At 50.6% G+C, this 26,854-nt stretch overlaps 2 long non-coding RNA genes across 2 annotated transcripts; one reads left to right on the plus strand and one right to left on the minus strand.

Moving 5' to 3' along the window:
- Positions 1-26,538, minus strand: LOC140602771 (uncharacterized). The gene is made up of 4 exons (XR_012005667.1): positions 25,062-26,538; positions 18,523-18,662; positions 16,643-16,785; positions 1-416 (listed from the first exon to the last, which is right to left on the minus strand). It is a non-coding gene; the product is annotated as an uncharacterized lncRNA (long non-coding RNA).
- Positions 12,912-14,537, plus strand: LOC140602168 (uncharacterized). Its single transcript, XR_012005143.1, has 2 exons — positions 12,912-13,276; positions 14,327-14,537. It is a non-coding gene; the product is annotated as an uncharacterized lncRNA (long non-coding RNA).
- Positions 26,539-26,854: the final 316 nt, after the last annotated feature.

Raw genomic sequence — 26,854 nt, forward strand, 5'->3', positions numbered from 1 at the left:
TGTTTCATCCATTTGTGTGTTTACTTTGGCTTTTTGGGGGGGGTGGGTGGGGAGTACTCTTCCTTTAGGACAACACCGTATCTGTCTTGTCTATCATTGCATTCCCGGCATTTCCACAGTGGACGATGAGTAAATATTTCAGATGAATTAATAGCAAATTATTTTGGTAGGGCCACAACTAAAGTCCAGGGCTTCTCCAAAGTTTTCGCCTCTCCTAGGATGCCATACTACTACCTCAATAGGTTGCTTTGATAGGAAGATGCTCGTGGATGTGTAGAAGTTACATGTCTCCCTCGGTGCTTTTGCAATCCTCAAGTAACCAACTAACCACCGGTTACTTCTGAAAGTCTGGAGAAAAGGAGTACCGCCACCTGCGTGATGGCCCGTGGATGGCACCGTGGGCTCCTGGGGACAAACTGTGCAAAAGGAAGGAATTTATTATTACATATTCATGTACCCTGGACTTCTTCTTTTCTGGAAGAACACACACATACACACACACACCACACACAGTGGCAAATTGCTTTCCCACCAACAATTTTCACAAGTCTCAGAGAAATCTTAGTAACACTAGGTTTCTTAGTAGGTTTCTTCCCCCAAGCAATGGCACGCCTACGGTATTTGACGCTTAGAGCGGATGAGTGTTTAACATCCTCCTGTTGTATAAGACAAAGTTATTTTCAATAATAGTCATGTAATAATCAGGAATGTTAATTCTTTTCTTGATTTTTTTTTTTAGATTTAAAACAAACATTAATTTAAAAAAGAAGAAGTTGTTACAGGTTTGTTTTTTTTTTTTAAAAAGCACTTTAAAAAAATAAAAAAAATAAAAAATAAAAAAGCACTTTAAATTCAGCAAAGTGTTTCATGCAGGAAGTAAAATTTGCACTTACTAAACAGAAATACCACACTTTGCATTTTGCACTCATTATCACTTTTAAAAATTTAAATACAAATAAAAAAACCCTGAGTGGTCAAAGAGAATGTCAGAATTAAAGTGAGACAACTTTAGTTCATTTGTTTGTTTTTCAAGTCTTAGGCTATGATGGTTTCTTTCAAGTCTTCTTGTTTAAATGAGGAAATCGGTAGTACCGAGGGGGCGGGGGGAGCACCAGAGTGCACCTGAAGTGTGTTCAGGTGATTCTGAACAATAGGAAAGGATTCTCCCGAGACTCTTTGTGGCTGAATCTGCATGGGATGGAGGGGACCCCTGGGTGGGGGGTGGAGACAGGGAAATGCAGCCACTGAATAATTGCTAGTTCTCCAAATTAGGCCCCATTCAATACACAAAGCTCAAAGTGTGAGAGCAGGGCATGCCACTATGCCACTTGAAGCCTACGTAGACTTGCTTAAAGTATATAGTAGCCACGGCTGTTGCTTAAAACTTAGACCAACAAAATGATTTTGGGGGGAAGAGCACTTTATGAACGACAATGCTTAGAATTGCCAGCACATGACAACAGAGCAGACCAATCTTCTGAATTTATTATTCAAGCTAAGTCTTTACAGAAAATGTACTCCTTTGCTGCTAGGCGCACTAGGAGCCTGCCCTTGGTGAGCTGAGGCTCTAACTATAAAACGATTAATGAAACAACAAAACCCATCAAAAAATGTGACGTGTTATTTAAGAAATGGACAGTTGGGATCCCTGGGTGGCACAGCGGTTTAGCGCCTGCCTTTGGCCCAGGGCGCGATCCTGGAGACCCGGGATCGAATCCCACGTCGGGCTCCCGGTACATGGAGCCTGCTTCTCCCTCTGCCTGTGTCTCTGCCTCTCTCTCTCTCTCACTGTGTGACTATCATAAATTGAAAAAAAAAAAGAAAAAAAAAAAGAAAAAGAAAAAGAAACGGACAGTTCCCCCCAACTTCCCCTCCAGCCTTTAAGGATAATTTCTAGAAATCAACTTTCTAACTAACACTTTAGGAAACAGTGGAAAAAGTCTCCAGTGACCTTCTAGTTTGGAAAATTAGGTTGTTGCCTGTTTTCCGGATTTTAAAAAGCATGTTGACAAACACGTTAGTGGGTTTATTCACTAATTGCTGAGTAATAATAATTCTACCCCCAGATGTGGAATTGCTGGGTTGACAAACGGTTAAAGCCTTGCGTGCTTCTACTACAGGCCAGACACACTGCAGTGAGGCCCAGTGAAGAGCCGCCACCACGATTTCCTACGTCCAAAGTTTCCCCCGATGCTCCTGGAGATTTAGTCCGAAGGATGTAAGGGGCCTCGGATTCAGGAGCAGACAAGGAAGCTCTGCTGTCCGCAGGGCGGATGCGGCTGCGGCGCAAGGGGACCCCCTCCATGGGGCACTTGCCCAGCTCGGGAGGAGGGGCCCCCTCGCTCCCACCAGCCTGGGCTGTCTTTCCTGCTTCTCTCTACAAATTCTCTTCCTCCAAAAAAGAGCAACCTGGAATGTCTACAATGACAAAGGCAAGTTTTGATTGAAGCTGGGTTTGAATCATGAGGCCCGTGGCAGGAGTTGGGTGCATTTTTGTGGGTATGACATGCGAGGGCACGCGCCACCCCAAGGACCTGTGCTGCATGAAGGCAATGGGTGTGCTGGGGGGATCAGAGAACGCTGCGACCCGGAGGGGGGGGGGGGACAAGACACTGTCTAGGCTAATAGTACTCTCTAGCCTCTTCTTCTTGCTTTATCAAATGACTGTCACTCCCGGGAGCTCAGGCTCAAAGGAGCACATCGGTTTCATGCTATTTAGGGATTAAAGGGCGCTGTGATGGAGAAGCCGGGCGCTTCAGCGTTTTATATGTATCTGCATATAATATGTGTATTTTATATATATGTGCCTATGTTGAGAATATGGTTTATGTGGAAAAGATATTAATTCTCTATAATCAACTTATTAATAAAAGATTAACTGGGGAACCAACTAAATGTCAGGGTCCAGGCGGAGGGCTTGGAGTAGTACGCAACCCGGTAAGCGCTGATGAACTGCTAGTATCATGCTCGGCCGCCCTCCTAGTTTTATTACAAGTCTCCTTGCAGAGGGCGTGGGCCGCGTGGGCACAAGGAAGCCGTCCTTGTATCGCCAGCACCGGTAGATTAAGGCTCCTTGGTGGGGCCACCCCGAGCGGTCGTGAGTCCCGTGAGGGTGGGGGCGGGCGGTCAGCCGGCACCCCAGGAAGGGCTTGCACTCTCTGCCTCTGGGGACAGGCCACGCCGCTTTGAATCGGGCTCAACCTCTCACCTGGGCTGTGTATGGGGGTAACTCACTTCACTTTTCTAAACTTCAGGTTTCCTCACATGCAAATAGAGATAATAATAGTGCTTAGCTTCTGGGGTTGTTGTGATAAGTAAGTGAAACATAAAGCAGCTAGCATGGACCTGGCCAGTAGCAGGGACCCAGAAACTATAGGCGACTATCATGCATTCAGCCTGGACGACCTTTTAAGGGTTTGGTTTGGTTTGGTTTGGTTTGGTTGCCCAATTGAAGAGCGTATCCTTCCCACAATTGAACAGAAAGAGCCGTGCCATGGACACCAGAGCCAGGCCACAGTGAGGCACAATTATCCAAGGTCGTCACCTTCAAAAGTATTTCAGTCAAACTTTGTAGGTGCAGAGACAAGTCTTGTCAAGACTTGTCTTTCACCACCTGTCTCCATAGCTGTCACTTGTTTTTCCCCCTTCTTGTACCACTGGGCTCTTTCATCGACCTCAGTGTCCACTAAACAGCTGCCAAGCACCTCCGTTGTTGTTGCACATGATACTGGACAGCACGGTGAGCTCCTCGTTCCACCTGCTGCCAAGCCCAAGAATTCCCAGAACTCTCTCTCTGCTTTGCTGCAGCCCTGGTGTTAGACGTAGGAGATGGGGGGGAGCGCAGGTGCAGGGCAGAGTCAGCTTCCACCGTGAAGGTTGGGTTTGCGGGCGCCTGAGAAGCGGCGGGTGAGCCGCCTGGCCAAGAGGCTGGCAGGGAGGGTATGGCTGGCGTGGAACCATTCCAGGTTATCAGGTCATCTTCCTGATAACATCATTATGTTGCCTTCTTTTCTCACTTTGATATTTAAAGGATGTTCAGTACACTGTTTGTGCTGCTGACTGTTTTGCTTGAGCAGAGCCAACAGCACCATGGCCCGGCCAGTTGAGTGCTCTTTGGGCTGCAGCCTCAGCTGAGCTGTGTACCCAGCAGAGCACACTTGGTACATAGAGGAAGCATCTGACGATAGGCCATGGCTGTCACGGGGATTGTGTAAACTTGCAGTTTTTTTTTTCCTGCCAGGTGTATGTATGGTGGTTTATGTTTCAATATATTGGAGACTTTTCATTTTATTCAAGGAATCTGTTCCATGTTTAAAAGCCTTGATTAAAGAGGAAGTTTTTTATAATCTAAAAAAAAAAAAAACCTGGACCCTGGAACCCCCCCTTCTCCACGCTAAGCTCTCGGCCGACCCCCCCAGCCTCACCCAAGCTCTAGGACCCAGCAAGGAAGAAGCTGCGGAGCCCAGGGGACTCTGCCCAAGGCCGCCCCCTCCGACGGTTGGCCTGACCTTAGGCCCCGCGTCCAGCAGCGTCCTGCTCTCAAGTATTCTGAACTTAGAGCTTTCTGGATCTTTCAGGTCTTCTTCCAGGAGTAAGTTCTGCCTTTTTCGGACCAGTGCTTATTCCTCCAAACTGGGATTGGGATCCTTGTCCTCACCGCCAGCCCCGCAGCCTTGCTAACCCATGCCAATTTTTTCCAGGGACAAGCGCAAGACCCTGAACCCCCACATCTTGCAGACCAGTCTTGGACTTGTGTCTATCACCTGTCCCTTCTGTATGGTCACCAGAACTGGGCTTTGCCAGGCTGGCTGAGGGCTTATCTCAGTTTGGTTCAACTCCAGACATCACTTCTGGGCCAGGCTGGGGGGTCTCGTAGGCCCTGGCCTCTCTACCGTTTCCTGCCAGCGCCTGTGAAGTTCCAGCTTTGACATGGGCCCGACCCCCATCTGTCACTAGCTATGTGACCCTGGGAAGTCCCAAGCCCAGGTACCTGTGGGGTCCGCGCAGGTGGGTAAGACAGACTGAAGTGGCCCTGGGACCCAGCAGACTAGATGGTGCCCGTCGCCCAGTCCCGGGTGGTGCTGCCCTGCCGGACTATGGGGCCGTCCTGCTGTGCAACAGGGGAGAGGAGGGAAGGACAAGCCCGGAGAACCAGCCGACGGTGGGCCCCACGCGTTAGCCCTCAGCCCTGCCTAACGCCAGCCGTTTTAGGGCTCCTCTGGGGTGTGGTGGTCCCTCCCCCTGGGGCTTCTCCAGGGTGTGGGTGCCCTAATGCCCGGCCAGCTCCCGGTGCCTCTCTGGGCTCTCCCTGCAGCTCCTGATGCCTCGGCACGACCCCCCGAAACTTGCCCAAGCCTCAGCTTAGTCAGGGGGACTCTGGAAGCCATTCTCTGTGGCTCGTTAGGCCCGCTGACTCTCCTTGAGCAGGTCCTGGGTTAGTCCCCGTGGCCTGTGCTCCATCTCCAGGACAGGGAAGGCGCCCTTTCCCACCAGCCACGTCTCCAGTGGGGCCTTTGGAGGGAAAGTGGATGAGGAGCACAGACCCATCCTACAGGGAAGGTGCTCAGCATGGTTTTGAGTTCACTCACCATTCTGGGCTCTGCCCCGTAGAATGGGGGCGCCAGGCCCTGGGTCCCTGGTGCACAGTAAACACCCACACACTCCACGGAGTGAGGCAACTTCAGAAGGGAACGCTCCCTGCCTCTCCCTGGGCGAGGAGGCAAGATGACAGACGTCAGATCTCCAAGTGGGTGGGACAGACACCCCCGCTCCCCAGTACGTCCACAAGGCAGTGGCTCCAAGAATCTGTTCCATAATCCTTGACGGGCTCCAGGAGGTCAAGACAAGATTGAGGAAACTAGACAGACAGAGCGGATCCTGTCAGTGCCCTTCCCAATCCCCGTGACCAATGGGCCCACCCCCCTTCCACACCCACGACAACATCCAGTTGCCTCCTTCTCTGGAGAATTGTCCTGGGCTGGGGATCCCCTGCGCCCTGCACACCCCACCCAAGCAAACCCTGGCCCAGCTGTCGGAGGATATGAACTGAACTGCTTGCCTCAAGGCGGGACTTTCCTTGTGATGTACGTTGAGCTGTAGGGTTTCCCCTCTGGGATCAGATGGAAACTAGTCTCCAGCTGGGGCCGCATTCTTGCCCACCTTCGCCCTTTCCCAAACTGCAGCTTGTTTTTGTCACTCCTCTTCTAACGAGAACATTTTCTCGAGGAATCCCTTAAGAATCCCCATTTCAGGCTCTGCTTCTAGAAAGATTGAGCTGAGATAGTGAGGTGCGCCTCCTAGACGGTGGGGGTGGGCCTTGAAGACGGAGGCTTCAAGGCAACTCCTTGGACAGCTTGTAGTGCTCCCTGTGATTGGGAGGCAAAGACAACTGATCCCTCAGCCAGGCCTGAGGAAGGCCACGTGGCCTGCGAACGGAATCCGACTCTCGCCAAGGAGCTCTAAGGCCACTGCCTCGATGGTGGAGCCAGGAAGGTGCTGCTACTGCTGCGTGGCGGGGGCCTGACCCCAGATCGAGGGCAGGCAAGCACTACGTGAGGGCAGCATGCACCACGGTGGGTCGGGAGGAAGAACAATGTGGAAGTCTTCTTGGTCCCATGGTGCTGTCTGGAGGGGCAGACACCCCAGCTAAAAGAGCCTTCCCCTTTTTTTAAAGATTTTATTAAAGATCTTATTTATTTAGTCATGAGACACACAGAGACCCAGGCAGAGGGAGAAGCAGGTTCCCTAGGGGAGCCCAATGCAGGACTCGATCCCAGGACCGGGGATCATACCCTGAGCCCAAGGCAGGTAGGCGCTCAACCGTGGAGCCCCCCAGGGGCCCCTAAAGAGCCTCCCCTTTTCAGGTGTACCTCGGAGTGGAGGAAGCATGACAGGTGGCCACCAAGCATGGAGATCAACCATCCCAGGTCAAGGAGGTGGCAAGAGCCACGAGGAACCTCCAAAGGACCCACTGCACACCCGCAGGAGTGAAGACTCCGCTGCAACCCCTGCCAGCCCCCCAGGGACCCCACTTGGCATTGGCCAAGGGAAGGCCCCGCCTGAGCCCCGCCGGAGAGCAATCGCAGGTGGCACAGGGGCACTGGCTGAAAGGGGAGAACAGGGGGACCACCGTCCACGGCTCCCTGCCATCTTGTGAAGCAGCCCAGGGGGCAGATGGTTCAACCTCCACTTCAAATTTGGATTTTTTATCATTATTTGCAACTGGATGGATATATTAAGTTTCTAAAATGAGACGGGTTTATGACTGAAGGTGCTGAACACCGAGACTGGTGCCAGAAAGACCTTGTTCACGGGCAAGAGCAACTGGTCTCCACTGTATTTAAAGTGCTGGACAGATGTCACGCCTGGATCACGTCAGTGGGGCAGCCGTGTGCGGCCTGCACTTACATAAGCAGGGAGCCTGGCCTCCCCTGCCTCCCCTGCCTCCCCTGCCTCCCCTGCCTCCCCTGCCTCCCGGGAGAGGCCCGGGCCTGAGTCACTCAGCCGCAGCCTCAGCCAGGCTCCAGGGGTAAAAATATCTATTGGAGAAGAATCTGAAACATCAGGTTCTGAGACTTGCGGCTGGCCAAGTGCCAGGTGACTCAGAGCTGCGCAGCGGGGCTAAAGGAGCCACCGCAGCCCTCTCCGTGCCCGAGGAGCCCGGGTCGTGTGTCGTCCTGTCCCTGGGCTGCTGGGGATGGTCAGAGCACCGCGAAACCAGGACCCCACCGGCAAGGATGCACTTTGCTACGTGCTCTCCTTTGAGTGCAGAGGAGGGAGAGATTCTAACGGGGGGGAGGGGGGTGATGAAAATGGGGTTCATCAGGGACGACCAAATGCGTGGATCCCCACTTTGCCGGAGCATTGGGATCACCTGGGGTGCTTTGGGATCCCCATGCACCCTCCGCCCTTGGGAGGTTTTCATTTATTGGCCAGGGCTGCTGCCTGGGCATCAGGGTTTCGAAAACAAACAAGATCTCCCCAGATAATCCTACTATGCAGCCGGATGTGGTCTCCTTCAGATGAAAACTAAGCACAGCTCTTCCCCAGTGTCCCAACGAACCCGCCGCAAGTTGACGATATCATAAGGCAAAAATGCATTTGGTACCCTTAACCTACCGAACACCACAGCTTAGCTGAGCCCCCGCCTTACACGTGCTTCTTTAGAACACTTACAGGAGCCTCCAGCTGGCAAAATCCTCTCACACAAAGCTCATTTAAAAAAAAAAAAAAAATGTACTTATTTGAGAGAGAGACAGAGCAACAGAGAGCATGAGCTGAGCTGGGGCGGAGAGGGAGAAGCCGGCTCCCACTGAGCAGGGAACCGGATGCGGGCCTTGTGGGGCTCCATCCCAGGACCTGGGGATCACGACCCGAACGGAAGGCAGATGCTTTTTTTTTTTTTTTTAAAGATTTTATTTATTTATTTATTCATGAGAGACACAGGTTGAGAGAGAGAGAGAAGCAGAGACACGGACAGAGGGAGAAGCAGGCTCCATGCAGGGAGCCCGACGTGGGACTCGATCCCGGGACTCCAGGATCAGGCCCTGAGCCAAAGGCAGGTGCTAAACCACTGAGCCCCCCAGGGATCCCTGAAGGCAGATGCTTAACGGACTGAGCCCCCCAGGTGCCCCAAACAAAGCCATTTTAATAATAAAGTATTGAGTATTTCACAGAGTTCACTGACTACCGTACTGAAAGTGAAACACAGAATGGTGGTACAAGGAAAGGATGGTTGTGAGTTGTTGACCCTACCTGCCCGGGAGCTCGGCCTTGCGGCCTCAGCCCAACATCATGAGATGGAACAGAGAGCATGGCGAGCTTGGGCGAAGACCAAAGAATGGTTTCTACGCAATGCGTATCGCTTTTGCACCACTGTGAAGCTGAAAAATCATCAAATTGAACCACCTTAGGTAAGGAGCTACCTGTACAAAGGTTATCAAGATGATAAGTGTATTAAAATCTTATTTTTCACAATTTTCTTAGAGATTTTAATTTTATGAAATGACCACCAGTGATAAACATTTTAACGTCTGCAGGAGCTTTTTGTGATCTTTTGTATCCTTTTTAAGATATCCAGTTAATTATTATTATTTTTAAAAAATATTTTATTTATTTATTCATGAAAGACACAGAGGAGAGGGAGAGGCAGAGACGCAGGCAGAGGGAGAAGCAGGCTCCATGCAGGGAGCCCAACGTGGGGCTCGATCCTGGGACTCCAGGATCACACCCTGGGCTAAAGAAGGCGCTAAACCGCTGAGCCACACAGGCTGCCCTTAGTGAATAATCACACCCAAAACCAGCGTCTCTGGGCGGTCCCTCTTCACGCCCTCCCCCCCACCAACCCTCCTACACTCTCCCACCCCCTTCATCAGGTGCCTGGGATCCTGTAAAGCAAAGTCACTTAACTGCATTCAGAGGCTGGAGACTCTGAGTCATAAGCTCTTCCTCCGCTTTCGAGAAGGGTTCACTTGTTTTACTCCTTCCTCCCTTCTGTCTTACCTTCTCCCCCCCCACCTTCTGCTCTTGTTCTGTCTTTTGCTCTTGTTCCTCTTTCGCCCTCCTGCTCGCCCTCCTTCTACAGCGGTGGGGGGGGGGGTGGGCTGGGGCCTGGACCCTGTGGCCCGTCACCAGGAGGCCTGCGGGCAGCCCCGGCCACTCAGCTCTCCGCTCAGGGCCCTGGAGGCCTGGACCATCCCAGAGGCGAACCCCGCGGCCGGCCGGGGGTGGGGAGGCTGGCAGATGGAGGCTGCATTCCGTGGAGGCCACCACAAAGGGACACAGAAGAGTCCCCCGCCAGGGCTTTGGGAGGCAGTTCCGGAGGGGAATGTTCCAGAGGGTTCGGGGCACCCGCAGCAAAGGAGGGAGACCCTCAGGTTGACTGCTTTGCCATCGAAGACAGGAATTCCGACGTGTGTCCCAACAAAAGTAATGCTTGGAGGATCCCTGTCATTTCCTCTTCCCCACGTGCCACAGGGAATTCTGACTTGACCCGTCTGGTCCCCTGGGCCTCTCCCAAGGCCGGTCCTCGAACTTGCTGATGAGGAACAGGAGAGAAGGGGAAGGAAGGACGAGAAACAGCCCACAGGGGACTTCACTAAGACCAAGTCCTAACCCCGAAGCTGATCCTATTAGCAGGTGGGGCCCTTGGCAGGTGCCTCTGTCACAGGAGAACCGTCATGGGTGAGATCAGGGCCTTATAACAGAGCCTATGGCTATTCCGCGCTGGGCATGGGATTTTTCCCTCTTTGGTAACGGTGCCCGGTGGTACGGAGCCCATTGGTTAGTTAGGGCCTCATATAAACAGAGACTTGCAGGGGTGTCTGGGGGGCTCAGGGTGTGACCTGGGGTCCCGGGATCGAGTCCCGCATTGGGCCCCCCTCTCCCCCTGCCTGTGTCTCTGCCTCTCTGTGTCTTCCATGAATAAATAAAATCTTAAAAAAAAAAAAAAAGAGAGAGAGAGAGAGAGAGACCTGCCGAGATCCCTGACCCATCACCATGTGAGGACCCAGCGAGAAGGTGCCAGGTATGAACGACGAGGGGCGCCTTGGCCAGAGCACCACCGCGCTGGCCCCTTGGCCTTGGCATCCCCGCCTCCAGCCCCGGGAGAAGTAAATTCCTGTTGTCTGTGAGCCGCTCACTCTGGCATTTTCTTAGAGCAGCCTGAACAAGGAAGGTCTTGAATCCAGCCCCACCGCCACCTACGATCCTACCCAAGGCTCACATTTATTACAGTAAATGGATGCGAAGCAAAATCAGCAAAAGACACACGGGGGTCACCGTGGAGACAACCAGGTGCATGCTTCCAAGTCCTGGGTGTCACAGGGTGTCCTTAGTCCCCGGCACTGAGGTGTGAGCCCATGGGACGCGCGAGGCGAGCTCCGTAGGGGCCCAGCTCAGGCGTCTACAGGGGCCTGGCCGCATGGACCCTCTCTGCCTGGCATGGCCTGGAATTTCAGGCTCCCCAAGGAGAAGCAGAGGTTCAGCATAAAGCACATCGTCTTGCGAACCGTTGAGGCACAATGAGCCGTGCCTCCCATTTAGGGAGCAGTGGGAACCCTCCCAAACACCAGCCGGGCTCCCAGACCCGGGGCGGGAGCAACGCTGCAGGGAGGCCCCGCTGCCGACTTCCTAGAACCTCCTAGAACTGCTTTCCCATGGTGCGTGTCCTTTCACCCCCCTCCCCCCATCAGTGAAGAGAAGGAGGCCCAGAAAAGCCAACTGCTTGACGTGGGATAATGTTGAGACGTGAACTCAGACCTCTGACTCCCCAGGCCGTGCGCTGGCCTGCGAATCACCACATGCTGGAATTTTATTTAAAAAATTTGACACTGAGGGGGGCACTCGATGGGATGAGCACTGGGTGATATGCTATATGTTGGTATATAGAACTCCAAAAATAATAATAATAATAATAATAAATAAATAAATATTAAGAAAATTTTTGAACATGGGGCATCTGGGGGGCTCAGCAGTCGAGCATCTTCCTCTGGCCCAGGGCGTGACCCCAGGGTCCTGGGATCGAGTCCCGCGTCGGGCTCCGTGCATGGAGCCTGCTGCTCCCTCTGCCTCTGTCTCTGCCTCTCTCTCTTTGTGTCTCATGAATAAATAAATAAAATCTTCAAAAAAAATTGTTTTTGAACAAGACCATAGTCCCAGAGGAACAGGTAGGTGCTGAGAAAGTTCAGGACATCCCACCCCAAAATATGCTGCTTTGGCATATCCATTATTTTGAGTTAAAAGCACCTGAAAGCAGCAGCTACTAGAAGGGCATTCTAACCTTCCTTTTGCCCTGAAAGCTTGAGATCAAATCCCCACGAGAAAGGTGCCCTCCTTGTGCCAGGAGGAAGAGACATTCTTAACCACCAGAGAAGGGTGTCGAGGCTGTTAAAATAACTCAGCGTCCCTTAGTCTCCATATATTTTAGTTACTTTTCCACAATTGTTTTTCTTTTTTTTTTGATCTACTCTGTAAGCACTTAGGCCTTCTCACTTCTTTGGGTCCACATGTTTTCCATGAGGGCTTGCATGGACACGTAAATATAATGAGTACACATTTCTCCTGTTAAATCTACTTTTCTAAAAAAAATTAAAATATTTTATTTGAGACAGAGAGAGAAAGAGAATGCACTTGAGGGGGGTGGGGGCACAGAGAGAGGGAGAAGCAAGTTCCTTGCTGAGCAGGGGCCCCTTCCCAGGAGCCTGAGATCTTGACCTGAGTCGAAGGCAGATGCTTAATGGACGGAGACACCCAGGCGCCCCTCCTGTTAAGTCAGTGTTTCCTTAGTCCCCACCAGAAACCCTAAAAGAGGAAAAACTTTACCTCCCAATGATACATTCAGAGAAAGAAGTGCTTTCTTCTTTTAAAAGAATCATTATTATGGACATTTTTCAAAAATTGAGTACAGTTGACACTAGCATCAGGTGCACAGCTTAGTGGTTGGACAAGCTGATACGTCGTGCTGTGTGCACACGAGTGTGGCTCCCATCGGCTGTTTCGTTGCCGTCACAGTATCATTGACTATTCTTCACACTGTGCCCTTTAGTCCCAGGGCATGCTCCTTTATGGGGCACTTTTTTCTTTTTTTTTTTTAAGATGGGGTCAGGGCAGCAGGAGAGGCAGAGAGTCTTAAGTAGTGAGCGGGGCCAGCCCGGAGCCACCCCCCACACACCGGGGTCAGTCTCGCTGCCCTGACATCCTGACCTGACCCCTAACCCACTGAGCTACCTGGCGCCCTCTGGGTCTCTAGCTGGGCCCAGGCCCTGAGCAAATGCAAGTTATGTTTGATGAAAGCAGGAAACTGTCACAAACCAGGAATGAATAAACAAAGGGTGACATGGGTGTGAATCCTCAGGGAACCTCTCACAATTAGGAAGAGGCCCAGGCCCGCTATGCACCGGCTCCCAGAGGCCAGAGAGAGGCTGGCACAGGCCGAGGCGCCAGGCAGAGCCACATCAGCCCAGGTCACCTCTCCGCCTGGGCCTCACCACCTCGGGGTCCCTCAGGGTCCCTCGTGGCTCAGTCCCCTGGTTTCCTAACTCACCCTCTGGAGCTTGGGTTTAGCGCCAATAGGGATCAGTCGTCTAGGAGACCTGTCACTTGGGCCCAGACTCTCCCCCGATGGGGTGCCACCCTGATGGCTCCTCGCCCTCCCTGCTGCCCCCTCGGGTCAGGACAGGGGGAGGGCTTCCAGCACGAGGGGGTCCAGCTGCCACCTCCCCGCCCCCCCAGCTGTGTCTGCCCGGCGGGATCTGGAGAGAAGGACACAAAGGACAAGGTGAGACACGGAGAGCAACACCTACTGCCCCAGCTTGGGTCGTGATGAGAGAAGAAGAAAGTTGACAGAGGAGACCTTTGCAGACGGGAGAGGACCTCACCGCCTCCCCGGCGCGGGGTCTGAGAGCCTCAAGGTGCTGCTCCTCGCTCCGACTCAACACGGAGGCTGCAGGAACCGACTTTTCTGGCCCTGAGCTTCTCTCACCCTTCCTCTTCCTCCTCCTCTCCCTCCTCCCCCTCCCCCTCCTCCCCTTACCCCTGTTCTCCCTCCTCCTCCTCGTTCTCCCCCTCCTCCTCCTCTCCCTCCTCCTCATCCTCTCCTCCCCCTCCTCCTCCCCACCCTCCTCCTCCTCTCCCTCCTCTTCATCCTCCCCGTCCTCTCCCCCTCCTCGTCCTCTCCCCCTCCTCCCCCTCTTCTTCCTCCCATCCTCCTCCTCCTCCCATCCTCCTCTCCCTCCTCCTCCTCCTCTCCTCCCCTCCTCCTCATCCTCCTTCTCCTCCTCCTCCTCTCCTCCTCCTCCTCCCCATCCTCTCCCCCCTCTTCGTCCTCTCCCCCTCCCCCTCTTCCCTGTCCCCCCCTCCCCCTGGTCTGCCTTTTGCTCACTTTGCTGCTTTTCGAGCTACAGTGGCTTAAATCCCCCATAGTTTGTCCATGTAGACCAACAAATAGAGCCGGGGTTGCCTGCATATTTAACATATTTCATAAAATGTAAAAAAAAAAAAAAAACTATGTCAAAATTAAATTAAATATGTAATCGCTGTCCTCCGAGTCCACGTTCAAGGGTGGACGGGCAACCGTCCCAGCTGGCTCAAGCTCCTCAAGCCGCCTCCTCTTCCCCCAGGTGCCTAACATTTTTTTATGGGTGGCAGTGCCGTAAGTTGAGTTGTGTCCCTCAAAAAAGTTATGTCCAAGTCCTAACGCCCGGTACCTGTGAGTGGGTGGCTTTATCGGGAAAAGGGGTCTCTGTGAATATAATTGAGTTACAGACCCCAAGATCAGATCACTGTGGATTTGGAAGGGGCCCTAAATTCACTGGTGTGTCCCCATAAGAGAAATGGAGACAACGGAAGACAGTGGGAAGACAGAGGCAGAGGTTGAAGCTCTGAGTCTCCAAGCAGAAGGGGGGGCAAGGACTGCGGGCCGCCTCCGTGGAACCGACTGTCCTTCCTCCAGAACCTCCGAGGACTCAGCGCTGCAGACACTGTGGTTTGGGGCTGGTGGCCCCCTGAACTCCGAGAGAATAAAGTTCTGTGATTTAAGCCACCCGGCTCATAAAAATTTGCCGTGGCAGCCCTAAGACCTTAATACCCTAGTAACTTCTGCTATTTCTCACTGCTAGAGTTTGCTTTCCCTACCTGAGCCTGCTGCTACAGTTTCATCACAACAAGGGCTGGTTGCTTTTTTTTGTTGTTGTAAAGGGCAAAATACTACATATTTTAGGCTTTACGTGCCATGTAGTCTCTGTCGGAACTACTCAGCTCTGCTCTCCTAGTGCAAGAAGTAGCCACCGACATGTGCACGTAAAAGGACATGACTGTGTTCCCACAAAACTTTATTCATAAAAGCAGGTAGCGGGCCAGGTTTGGCGTCTGGGCGGGACTTTGCTGGGCCCGGCCTTCTGCGCTCCCCCGGGACCCCGTGGGCCCTCCTCGGGTCTTCCTGGAGTCTCTACCTTCACGGCCCTTCTCCTGGAAGCCCCGGGAGGCCTTGGTGCAGAAAGGCCTGACCTGGCTTGTTTGGGGTTCTCAAATTCTCCAGTTCTCACCCTCACCCACGGGCTCTTTCAAAGTAGTCGCCGGGGCCAAGGCCCAGTGCGGCTCCTGTTGCTGCATTTAGGGTGTTTCAGTCAGAAAAGACCATCTTCCTTTTCTCCCTGCATCCTAGGCCCCACTTCCACAGCGCCTCTGACAAAGCAACGATGACCTGAGGGTGCAGGGGGGGCCTGTGGGGCACGTGGGTGCCCTGAGCTGCATCTAAGTGGCTTTTAGGATCAAGCCCCACAGGAGTGGAGGTGGGAGGGGAGAGACGGAGAGGGAGGGAGGGAGGGAGGGAGGGAGGGAGGGAGGGAGGGAGGGAGCAAGCACTTTCCTAAACAATGAAGGGTTATTTGGAGGCAGGGACTATGGGCTCAGGGGAATGGGGCAAAACACACAGCTTGAGGTGTGACACCAGCAGAGCCAAACCAGTCAGTCTGCAGAGAGCGGAGCTCGGGGTGAGAGCTTCAAGGGGAGAGCGGGAGGCTTACTTGGATTCGGAAAGAAATACTGGGGTGGAAAAGGCCTCCCTGGGTGGAGGGTGGAGGCTGGAGGCCGGATCAGGCCTCCCTCTGGGCTTGTCTGCCCCGCTGCAGGCCGCCTCTCGAAGCCACCACAGCTGCTGACCTCAACAGCAGAGGCAGCTTCTGGCCGGGCTCTGGAGGCCGGGGCTGGGCCGGGGGGCCCCTGGCGTCCCTCTGGAGGCTCCGGGGAGAGCTGCGGCCCCCTTGCCCCTTGCCTGGGGGTCGTCCCCACCATGGGGGTACAGGTAGGCCTCTGTGGCCCGGCCGGACACTCCAGGTCAACCTCCTGTGCGGACTGGGTCACAGGTGCAGGGGTCATGCCCGGGCCACCTGGGGGGCCATGTGGGCGCAAGGGCCCAGCCGGGTCCCTCCCAGGGAAGGGGGCCATGACCTCTGGGCCACGACCCAGGAAAAGGCCGCAGGTGGGCTCCGCTTCGTCCCAGGGTGGTTCAGCAAGGACCCCGAGCTGCGGGGAGTGGGGAGCAGAAGCCTGGCTCCCTCCACAGGACACCCCAGGCCTCTTCCAACACGGGCTGCGCACCCCAAGGGCAGCCGCGGCTACTGGGCTCTGCAGGAGGGACAGGTTAAGGAGAGGATCTAGGATTACACAGGGTGGCCTGACTCTAAACAGCAGAAACCCAGCAAAATTTTCTACAATGAACATTTTTCTAAGAAAATGGAAGGCCTTCCCAAATCCGACGCAGCAGAGCCTGGACTCCGGGGATGGGCACTGCACCGACACATCCCCACCCCTTCCTCTTGAGTTCAACATGAGTCGCACAACACCAGGAAGCATCTTAAGGGGCGTCCCCGGGTACCCTGCCACACGCGCCCAGGCCCCGCCACTAGGACAGGACACGACACCCGCCGCGCCAGGCACGTGCCGGCCTTGCTCACCGTCACAGCCTGAAAGCAGCTGCGTTAACCTGAGACCCAGAGTTCAGAACTGGAGCCCCGCGAGCCGCCAGCCAACATTTCTGGATACGCGCATCGGTGCCTCTTCCAGGGGACAAAGCGGTGGCTCCCCTCAGCTTCTCCATGGCGCCACCTGGACCCACGGAGACCCCCACTTGGCCTCGGGCACTCACCACGGGGACTGGTCGCTGCTTGGCTGCTGCACCCACTGGCCCAAGTCGCACGCGAGCTCGTCATACATCTGCAGGGCAGCTGGCTGGCAGCCAGGGTGCCAGGTTTGGCCGCCACTCCCTGCCTTCCAAGCAGGGCTACCTGTCTGAAATCAAGGACAACAGTAAGGTTTTCAGGTCTCCGAAGTGACGGATTTTGCTCTGAAGAGCGAGGAAGTGAGGAACCATGATGAGCACTTTTTCTGTGCCCTAAGGACTATTTTGCACCAACACACCAGATAGACCTTCACATTCCTGCAATGCTTGCCTCCACCTCCAACTTTGCCTAACTCCCCCCCAGGTCTCAGCTTAAATATCTTGTCCCCCAGGGACCTGACCCCCCCCCACCAACACTCCTGGGCAAGGACCATAGACTCGAGTTTTGCATTCCGGGTCCTGCTGCTCCCTGAGTGTCTACAGGAAGGGAAGGAACCTGACCCCCAGCTGGAAGCTGGAGGCTGTGCCTTTGAGCTTAACTCTGAAGCAGCCCAAGGATCCCCTCCAAGCCCATCCTTTTCTGGAATCACTTGGGTAGTATGCACAGGAAAGGTAGGCCTGGTGCTCAGCAGCAAACCAACGACAGTAGGCTACTAGAGCAGAGATCTTTAAAAACTAAAAAATAATTAAAACTTTTTAAAAGATTTTGTTTATTTATTTATTTGAGAGAGAGGGAAAGAGTAGGAGGGAGTGGGAGAGAGAATCTGAAGCAGATCGTCTGCTAAGCCCAGAGCCTGACTCCAAGGCTTGATCTCACAACCATGAGATTGTGACCTGAGCCGAAACCAAGAGTCCAACGTTCAACCAACTAAACCACCCAGACACTCCTACAATGCACTTTAAAATGGACCAAAAAAATCCTTTTTACGATGTGATTTATTTATTTGACAGAGAAATAGAGGCACAGAGCACAAGCCCGGGGTGGGGGGGCGGTGGGGAACGGCGGAAGGAGACGAAGAAACAGGCTCCTCACTGAGCAGGGTTAGGGTTAGGGTTAGTGGGGGGCTCCATCCCAGACCCTGGATCATGACCTGAGCTAAAGGCGGGCGCTTAACCAACTGAGCCACCCAGGCGCCCTGCACATGAACTTTCCTGATGAGCGCACTTGACTTAAAACATTCCGTGTTGACTAAACGTTCTATTGGTTGAAAGCTAAAGGTCCTACGAGAGCTGGAGTTCCCCTTTCCCTCACTTTCCTCAATGTGGCATCCAGGTGTAGACGAAGCCCGCATCTCACTGGCACGATGGAGACAGGGCTGGGCCTGGCCTGGTTCTTGTCCCGCTGCTGTCTCTCCTGCAGGCCACCTGGTCCTGTGCTCAGGTGTGACAGGCTGGTGCCCACCAAGGGGGCTGGGGCTGGTTGCCTTCAGAGTATCCCGCAGGGGGTGGCGGTTAACGTATCTCAGTCTCTTCTCTTGAGTTTGATTAGGATCACCCTTGGGACCTGGCCCTACCCCCCCATACCGGCTGCTGGGCATCTCCTGGAAGTGTAGCCGCCCATCCCAGACGCCCCCCATCCCACCTGGAGTTTCCAGCAACAGGGCTTCTTGGCCTCACCCCGCATGGTGATATCTTGTGGCGAGTTTCTCAGCCTGAATTGTGTCTGTTTTCGGCAGCCCCTAAGGGTATTTGAGGACCTCTAGATTCCTCACCTGCCAGACAGACCCTAAGGAGTCAGGCGCTCTACCTCAGATGTCTCTTTGCTCATCTCCCTCTCTTTTTTTGATATCTGCTGTGTGCGTGGCTCTACTAAACAATCAAGAGACAGATTCTTCCGAGCTTATGGACAAGTGCAAAAGAAAGTCATTAAACAGAAAATTAGGGCGGGCTCAGCGGTGTAGTGCTACCTTTGGCCCAGGTTGTGGTCCTGGGGTCCCAGGATCAGGTCCCGCGTCGGGCTCCCTGCATGGAGCCTGCTTCTCCCTCTGCCTGGGTCTCTGCCTCTCTCGCTCTTGCTCTGTGTCTCTCGTGAATAAATAAATAAAATCTTAAAAAAAACCCCACAAAATTATACAAATGTATTTTTTCATTATAACTGTGCTAGTGCCATAAACAAGGAAGGAACAAAAGCCCCTTTGCTGTCTGCCCTCCTCTTACTGATACGATGACCTTCCTCCTTCGGGACATCAGCCTTGGAGAGGATGGGATGACGCAAGGTTCTCACAGCCTCACTACCTGTTCTACAGCCTGTGTCTCCCTTCTTCTTCCCATAATCCCCTAGGGCAGGAGGTGAGCTATCCACGCCTTCACCTCCCAATCCCCCTAAACCTTTGTAGCAGGGACTAGTCTTACTCTGAGGTCTCTCTCTCTGGGAAAACACTTCTATTGATCTTACTGATGGCTCAAGAAATATAGAAAAACATCTCATCTTTTGAAAGACACTGTCCTTTAAGACAATTATTCAGTCTCCAGCTGCTCTGGAAGCCAGGAGCTGGATCTTGATTTCCCCTTCCTCTTTGCATTCGTACTGCTGCAATCCTACTCCTCCCAGAGCAAGTGGTTAGCTATGACAGAAGAGAGAAGAGGCCACATATAAAAATTATAAAAGATAGAAGTGTCAGTCGTTAATAAGAAAAAGCACGAGATAAATCCTGCTATTTCCATTTCACACATTAATGGGGCCTCGTAGGTGTGGGAGACCAGGCCCAGGGCCAGTCCTGTGGAGTGGGAGGTTGAGATAAGGCTCAGCATGATAAAGTCGAAGTGCTTCTCACAAGGCTAAGGAGATTTTTCTAATACAAGATGACTTCTGGTCTTATCTGGATAGATATTAAAAGTAGGACTTGTGTAAGAGCGGAAACGGGAAAAGGAAACCTAGAGAGTCAGTGCAATCCTCAAAAACCTGGCAGGAAAACAGGCCTGAGGGAGCAGGATGGCAACCAGTAGGACACCGCCTGTTGGGTGGAGGCTACGGATAGTAGAAATAGGGGCGTCCGATGGCTGATTTCCTTCCCAGCTGCTCCCATTGTCACCTTTGTCATAACACTACCTTGCAGAACAGAAGTACAGATCCGGTCCTACGTGGGGGAGAAGTAAACCGGAAAGAAATGGAGCTTTGGTAATAAAATGACCAGAACCAACTGAGAGGAATCTGGGAGCAAGAATTCGGAGCGAGAGCTGATAGGCTACAACTAGGACAGGTATCTTCCCTGGCTCCACCCCAAATCTGAGCGCTTCCAGGTCGGTGTGAAGGGGATCACGTTTTCCAGTGGTAAATGCTAAGGTGGTAGATTACAAACGGCCACCATGGGAGGCCTGGATGGCTCAGAGGTTTAACGTCTGCCTTTGGCCCATGGTGTGATCCTGGAGTCCCAGGATCGAGTCCCACATCAGGATCCCTGCATGGAGCCTGCTTCTCTCTCTGCCTCTTTCTCTCTCTCTCTCCAACTCATGAATAAATAAATAAAATCTTTAAAAAAATAAAATAAAATAAAATAAAATAAAATAAAATAAAAACGGCCACAATTCTTTGTCACTTCCCACACAGAGAAGTGGTATTTATCTCCCACCATCTCGAATTTAGTTTGGCCCCGTCACCGGTGGAACCAAGAGAATGTGGTGCTAGATGTGCTGTGTGTGCTGATCCTGAACCTAAGTCTTTAAAAGCCTGGCACTTTATGCTTTTTAAAACTCCATGTCACTACATAGCCATTGTAGAGTAGGAAAATTCTCCTAGAAACCTTATCCCAGTTGGAAGCACCTTATCTGACAAAAGTTAGATAAACACAAGAAAAGCAAACAAGTTTATTAACATATGCATCACACACACACACACACACACAGGATCATTCAGTAATGAGTCACTCAAAGAGGTGATTAGAACTTTGGCTTATAAGTATCTTAGCAGAAGAACAATAAATTTTTAGAGAAACAACAAGACAAAGGAAAGCAACTTTGTTCCTAGGGCAGCAGACGATGGAAGGTAAATTATATGGGGAAAATGCTAGATAAGGGCTGGGTGTAGCAATATTTGCTATATAGATTCCTCTGATGTGGTCTATGGGCTGATAAGGGTCTAGACTTGTCTCTGGTGATTAACTTCTGTCCTTCCTGGTAGAGGTGGGAAGAGGGACACCTTTATAAATATATGTCCTGTTCTTAGGCAAATAGGGGGAAAGAGGAGACGGGTTTTTTTTTTATCTACTCTGCTCATTTGTCTTTAGCTCAAATAATCCCTATGTTGCAGGGGCATATTTTGGGGTGGTGTATTCTGCTACTCTTCCCCAGGCTCTAGAACGATCACCTAGACAAACCACATGGAAAGATCAGATGCAGACTAATGGAGAAAGAGAGAGACCCAGCCAAGCTCAGCCTTCCAGCCATCCCTTCCAAGATGCCAGACACGTGAGTGACCCAATGGATACCCTAGCCCTGGGTATCATGACCATTATACTGACGCGAGAAACCTCAAGACCAACAGAAGAACATTTTTTTTTAATTTTTTTTTTATTTATTATGATAGTCTCACAGAGAGAGAGAGAGAGAGAGAGGCAGAGACACAGGCAGAGGGAGAAGCAGGCTCCATGCACCGGGAGCCCGACGTGGGATTCGATCCCGGGTCTCCAGGATCGCGCCCTGGGCCAAAGGCAGGCGCCAAACCGCTGTGCCACCCAGGGATCCCCAGAAGAACATTTTAACTGATCCCAGTCGACTCACAGAAGCATGAGAGTGAGTGGTTGCTTCAAGCCACTAAGTTTTGGGTGATTAGTTATGCAGCGATTGATAAGTGGAACGGGAGGGGGGGCAAGGTAGCAACAGAGAAAGAGGATGGTGCACTGTGTATCAGCTCTTACGGGCTTCCATCCAGAAGTGACAGGGGAAATTTCTATTTATATTTCATTAGCTAAAGCCAGTCATACAGCCATGCTTAACTTCAGGGAAATTATGTGCAGGAAAGAAAGGACACGAGGGGTAGTTACCCCCACCCCCACCCACGTCTAGCAGCAAGGGAGGCCGAGGAAGCCGAGCAGGTTTGTGATGATTTGTCGTCCTTGGTCATGATTCATTACCTGGGGCTGGCCACACCACAGCCCCGAACACAGTCAGGGTACTGCTGTTAAGGTGAAGGCAGGGATACGTGCAGCATCTGCTCCGAGAGGGGAGTGGGTGAGTAACCAGTAAGTAACGGGTTGCAACAGCTGTCCCCCCCCTCCCCCGTTCTCACACCCTGCACTGACCATGGCCCCACTCACTAAACTTGAGCTCTCACCATCCCCCCACTTTCTCGATCCTATATTTGGAATTTAAATTAGGAACAAGCCTGGGCAGGGAAAAGAAAGGGAGAGAAAGAAGGGAAAGAGGGGAAAAAAAGGAGGGGTAGAGAGAAAGGCAGCAGTTATATACTTGGGTGTGAAATGAAAGACAGACTTTGAGTGCTCCCGACTCTAACTTCAGCACTTTTTCTACCACTTAGGGGGAGAAAATAATTAATGTTTGCACAAAAATGTCAAACAGAAAGACAAAGGGAAAGGGAACATTTCAAAGAAGTGGGAAATGTGTGGCAGGCTGGGTGGTCTGGTTGAAAAAGGAAAAACAAAATTCTTCTCAGGTTGTGCTTTGGGAAACTCTTGGAGGAATGCAATGGAACATTCTGATCTGAGGCTTATTATGCCTTGAGTACTGCTTTCTCTAGCCACCACCCTAATGCAGATAATCTTTGTTTCTTTTCTCCCCTTTCTTCTAAGTTCCCAAATCAGCTCACACAGGTTCTTCCTTGTTCGTCAAAATTAAATCCAAAATAGCAACTCTTTTTGTCATTTCTATATTAAGATGAAATCCTAGGAAAATGTTTAACCATCCTCAAAAGACTTTTCACATATTGTCCTCAAAAGAACTTTATTTACCAGCCTTATTTTACTTGTTAGAAAATCGGGGCTAATAGAAGTTAATTCATCCAAGCTCACCTGAGACACCTGAAACTTGGGACGTTTGGGTGGCTCCTTGGTTGAGCGTCTGCCTAGGTCATGACCCTGGGGTCCTGGGATCGAGTCCCACATCAGGCTCCCTACAGGGAGCCTGCTTCTCCCTCAGCCTTGTGTCTCTGCCTCTCTGTGTGTCTCTCATGAATAAATAAAATCTTAAAAAAAAAAAAAAAACCCTGAAATTAGATCTGTTTATCTTCATAATCCCTTAAGTTAACCACCCAAACACTTAGACTTTCAAGAATTTATTTGGTGTATTGTTCTTAACTGAACCTGGGATCTAGAAATTTTCTAGATAGCTTGGCCAGCATTTGTTGTCTCATTCAGGAATACAACTAGTTCCTCCTCCTGATGGCACTGTCTTTAGTATCCTCCCACATCTGTCTCATTTCTACTTTCTCTCTACTTTTATTCTCACCCAAATGTTCCCCTCTGTCCTCCCACGTAGCAGTTACGGGTTTCCACATATGTGGATATCGCAAGCCACGCCAATCTGTGGCCAAGTCTGTTTATGCTGACTCCACTCACTAGACTTTATGATGCCCTTTGGGTATATTCCTGCCTTAAATGGAAGCCTCAAGGTCACCTAGTTCTTGCCCCTGCTTTGCTGTCTCTCCCACTCCAGACCCTTCAAATGAATCTCAGAACTCACAAAGCCTGCCCCGGGCTTCAGTAAAACCTTGATGGACGTCATCATCACTTTGCCCTTATATTTGCTCTTCTATTTCCTGGTTCTTTGGGGCCCCAACCTAGCTCCTGGTTACCACCTAGTCCTGTTGGTTAGTGGCATGAGGTTGCTCTTCCAATTATGCCTGTGTCTACACTAACAAGTGCCCTATTGAAGCATCCTAGCCCTATTGATGCTAACGAGCAATGCCATTAGTTATGGATCTACCACGCGTCTACCTCTGAGCTAAACATTTCATGTATTATTGCATGTACTTCTGTAGGGGAGGAAAAATTCTCCCTCTACTCTTCTAAGTTCTCTGCTGGGAACTCTAACAAATAACAGATTAACAAAAGAAATACAAACAGAAATTTATTAGCATGTAGACCTCCTGTATGAATGGGAGACACTCGGTAACTATGGAGTGTAGTTAACTACTCAGTAGTAACTACTACTCAGAGGTAGTTTTTTTTTTTTTTAAAGATTTTATTTATTTATTTGAGAGAGACAGAACACCAGCAGGGAGAGGGGCAAAGGGAGAGGGAGAAGCAGGCTCCCTGCTGAGATCATGCCTTAAGCTAAAAGCAGATGCTTGACCAACTGAGCCACTGGCCCCTCAGAGGTTGTGTAGGAGTTCAGGCTTAAATACCTTTTCAGCTAAAGACAAAAGAGAGAAGGCTGGGGGGGAGGGGGGAGTCAGTTATAGGTAGATGAGCCGGACAAGTCTGCTAAACAGGAACGCATTTCGCTATGCAGATTTAGGTCAGTGCCTTATCCTTTGATGAATTGAGTTTCTTGTGACTTAGTCACTCTTCCCCCGGTACAGGGAAGGAGACACCCTTACAATGGAGAGCTCCTTCTCAATGCAAATTTCCCTTGCAAAAGCCTAACTGCTCATCTGTTTTCAGAGCTTCTCCTTTGTCTGCTATTTCTCAAAATAATTCTCATGCCCGAGAGGTATATTCTGGGGTGGCACATCTCACCACTCTTCACTCCTCATGACAAACCAGCAAGGTATGGTTATTCCCTTCATTCTCCAGGAAGAAGGAACAGAAGCAACACTAAGGCTAGGAAACATCCTTCATATTTAAATTAAAGCTCTTCTCTGGACACCTGGCACTGTGCTGGGTTCTCCACCTTTACCACATGACCTGGTCTTCCCAACGGTCCTGCGAGCTGCCCGGGCATTCTCATCTCCACTTTTTTGGGGACGGGGAACTGAGAAGCTCAGGGAGGGTAGGCGGCTTCTGAAGCAGACCAAGATTTAAACTCCAGTTTCCTCTCCTGCTTGCCAGACCCAGTGCAGGACCTTTGTCCTAACTGTTGCCTCTGCCTCACTGCTCTTCCTCCATATCCACACGCTTCCCTTCCTCACCTCCTCCACATGTTTGTCCAAATGTCACCTCTCGGTGAGGATTTCCCTAACCCTCCTGTTAGAACTGCACCCTCACTCACGGCTGTCCCTCACCCCCTCCCTACTTTGTTTTCCTCCATAGCACTCATCACTCTCTGACAGCACACATTTTAGTTACTAGAATCTAAGTTCCAAGACAGAATTTTGTCACTTTTGTTCACTAGCATATGTACACTTTTTGAGAAATATTTGTTGAAAGAAAACATGGATGAATTCATATCTAATTCCAAAGCCCACCCCCTCTCTACCATGATAGTCTCAGATCCTTTGTGTCAATTGTATTTTCTTTTTGCCTCTAGGCTACTTTAGAACGCTAAGGAATTTTTAACAACAAGTGCCCACATTCAGTATTATCAAGGAAAAGAAGAAACAAGTCCAACCTACCGTGTGGCCTGGAAATGTGCTCGCAGCAGTTCTTGGCTTTATCAAAGAACATTTATTATGTGCTTCCTTGCATGTGATGCTCTGCTATGTACTATGCAGAAAAAATTAAACCAGAATGTTTATGTCTGGCTCCATCTCCCCCTCCAGTTGGCTGATTACTGGGAGAGCCAACACTGGCGCAGATGAACAAATGGAGGACACATGGCTCATATAACCCAGACCTGAATGACGGGTGCTGGGTGCCAATGTTTACAGGTCAGTCAGAGAGAAAAATTTGCAGGTCAGCCAGTCAGGGAGGAAATCCATGGGAGTTTCATCATTAGACAGGATGGGGTTTCCGGAAATCACCCAAAGAGAACTTTTCCATCCCAAATCTGTTTGGATTTCAGGGGGATATTGCTGAGAAGCAGTTTATCTCCTACACTGTCAGCTTCCTCTACAAATTCATGGTTTGGTTCCTGGATGCAAACATTTGACTGAGAAGCCACGATAACCAGGATGCTGGAAGAAGAATTTGTGGCATCCTCTGTCCTTGGGAGGAATCCATCTTTCATGATGCCATACAGATCTTGGGCCTGATGCCAACGCTTTTTAAAAAACTAATTTACTAATGATGTGTGATGCCACTATAAGCTGCCAGTAATGGGGACAACCGTCATCATTTACCATTCTTTAAGCATCCTCAAGTGAATTAGAGATTTTTAATCACTCTGCATTCACTCTGTTTATTGCTTTACTGTTTTATGCCTATACTCCCAAGTATGTATAAACAAAACAATATTATAAAAGCACTAAAAATATAAGCACATTAACGTAGCATGGAGCCAGCTTGACTGCCAGCAACAAGTCCAGCTACCACCAACCTAGCTTTAGAGCCTTTTAGCTGCACACCAGTGCTACAAACCAGTTATATGAAAAGTAAATTATGCCAATTAGTATCTTATATGCAAAATTCCAAAACTAATCGTACTAGATTTTAAGCTCCTTTAGAGCAAGAATAATATTCTTCCTCCTTTCTCACACAGCATCTGTTTCAATGCTCTGTGTATATCCTCTCCCTCCAACAGACTAAGATTCAGTGGGACTGGATGTTATGTTAAACAGTGTGTCCAGTATCTACTATGCATTTGGCACAAAATAACATTCAATAAACATTCTTTTTAGAAATGGAGGGAAAAATGGGGGTGCTTGGCTGGCCCAGTTGATGGAGTGTAACTCTTGGTCTCAGGGGTCTTGGTTTGAGTTCTATGTTGGGTGTAGAGATTACTTAAGAATAAACTATTTTTAAAAACTTCATACCTAAGGCTTGCAAAATGTAAGTCAAAGGACCTATTAAAAGAATGAGAGAAAGAGAAAAGTAAGAACTTTTTAAAAATGAACATTGATTTGAAGGAATACTGACCTGTGAAAATTAAATTTGATTCAACATTTGGGTAGTTGTGATTTATCAGTAAAAAAAATAAAATAAAATAAACAAAAGATCTTGGATTCAAATATTTTATAAAAAATATTAGGAGGGGAGGGAGGAAGGTGGCCAAAAGATAATAACTTCTAGTTATAGGATAAATACTAGGGATGTTTTTGTACAACATGATGAGTCTAGCTTAACACTGATGTATGATATAGAGGAAAGTTGTTAAGGTAGTAAATCCTAAGAGTTCCCATCACAAGAAGAAACTTCTTTTTCTTTTTATTGTATCTAAGTGAGAAGATGGACCTTAGCTGAATATATTGTGGCAATCATTTCACAATCTATGTAAATCAAACCATCATGCTGTAATGCCTTAAACTTA

Source organism: Canis lupus, chromosome 13 (assembly GCF_048164855.1).
Source record: "Canis lupus baileyi chromosome 13, mCanLup2.hap1, whole genome shotgun sequence".
Taxonomy (NCBI): Eukaryota; Metazoa; Chordata; class Mammalia; order Carnivora; family Canidae; genus Canis; species Canis lupus.